We start from the raw sequence: 1582 nt of genomic DNA on the forward strand, positions 1-1582 counted from the left end.
TGGTGAGAGGAATAAAATCACTTCAGTCCTTCTTAATAAGTCGTCTCATCTCGTACGTTGATCAGAGACACTAAAAGACTTTTCAGAGCTCACGATGTCGAGTCCCTAATCAAAGCCTCCGGTCACAGCTTTGGTTCATTTACAGCTGAAAAAGTTACAGTTTTCTCTGTATTTAAGTTTTTGAATTCATGTTGCTGATTTTAAAAAGAGTTTGACTTTTTCCTTTCCAGAAACATTTCAGAAATACGTAAATACGGTTTCTGTAGGTGATGCAAGATGGAAAAGGAGAATGTTGGCATCGTGGGTTTCTGCAAACCACAGATCCGTTATTTTTGTATGTTGTACATATCACGTCTACGCTTCTAAAGTGAGTTTTTTTTTTTGAGTTCTTAAGTGAGTTTCTAAGTGGTGGGGGATGGTGGAGGGACGGTGGAGGGGCGGTGGGGACGGTGGGGAGGGGGCGGTGGCGCTGGACGCTTGGGGGTGCCTTGGAGGGATGGCTTGGGGGACGGTGGATGGAGAGACAGCCAGGACAGACGGCTGCTGACTGTTCAACACCAGCTAACTACGCTGGATGTCTTTTAGTGAGTCATCGCTACACTTGCAGCAGCTTTTTGGCACCAAATGTTTTCTTTTTTGTGTCTTGCTGGGAAAATCCAACATCATCTCGACAGAAAATAACGACATTTAGTTGAAGATACGGAGAGCAAACCCCAACGTTTAAGCCCAGCCCCAAAATTTAACGTCTGTCCGATGTAAGAGTCCAACACGTTTCTGACATCATACTGACGTCCGGTGCCAGCTGGGGTTAACCTCAGTGTTAAAACGCCAAATTTCAAAATATCAGTAAGGTGATAATATGTACACGCGTTCGTGGTTTGCAGAAAGGTATAAAGCCAAAACGTACTCTGGCAGTTGGTTTGAAGGAAAGTAGTTAAGTCTGCATCTCCTCTCTTTGTGATAAACATTTGGTTAAATTTAAGGTTTAAGATCCAGTTCAGTCTGGAAACATTACAACTAGACGGTGCCACATTATTTTCATTTTGGACTTTCCAAAGTTTAACTCAACACAAAAGAGCAAGTTCAACCGAAGTCAACCGTTTTGGGGTGTGAAAAAATCCTCCTGGTTTGTAAATATTTCTTTAAATCTAAGAACAGACTTGAAAAAAATATGATGTCTTGAAGAAGTTTGTTTCTTCTTCTGAAACTGCAACATTTTAGAGATTTAAGGACACTGAGGACGATGTGCAGACGTCTCGAGAAATGCGGTGAATCTGGACTTTGGAGCTCTGAAGCTGTAAAACATGTTAGAGAAGAGACGGTGAAGGTTCTCCGGGAAAAATACGAGGATTTATGAGTTTTTAATATTAAAAACCGCACTGAGGAGAAGCTGGATTAGTCAGTCCCTCAGAGTCCACACGGACGCGGACGCTTCCTGTTTCATCTGTAAAAAACACGAACTTTGGTTCTTCTCTCTCTGACTCGAGTCCTGAACGCAGCTGGTCGCAGTGCGGACACAAAGCTCACGGTGAAGTCTGGATGCATGACGGCGTGGAGTCCAGCAGCTCGGTGAGAATAAAAT

At 43.2% G+C, this 1582-nt stretch overlaps 1 protein-coding gene across 5 annotated transcripts in view; it reads right to left on the bottom strand.

Moving 5' to 3' along the window:
• Positions 1-457: 457 nt before the first annotated feature.
• Positions 458-1582, bottom strand: part of plekha1b (pleckstrin homology domain containing A1b) — a 20215-nt gene continuing 19090 nt past the window's right edge. For all 5 annotated transcript variants that reach the window (XM_088070556.1, XM_088070560.1, XM_088070559.1 and 2 more), the window contains one exon: positions 458-1582. This exon is cut by the window's right edge and continues 507 nt beyond it. The gene's annotated coding sequence lies outside the window, so the exon portion shown is untranslated.

This window comes from Plectropomus leopardus, chromosome 19 (genome assembly GCF_026936395.1).
Source record: "Plectropomus leopardus strain MGB_pleo_1.0 chromosome 19, ASM2693639v1, whole genome shotgun sequence".
Taxonomy (NCBI): Eukaryota; Metazoa; Chordata; class Actinopteri; order Perciformes; family Serranidae; genus Plectropomus; species Plectropomus leopardus.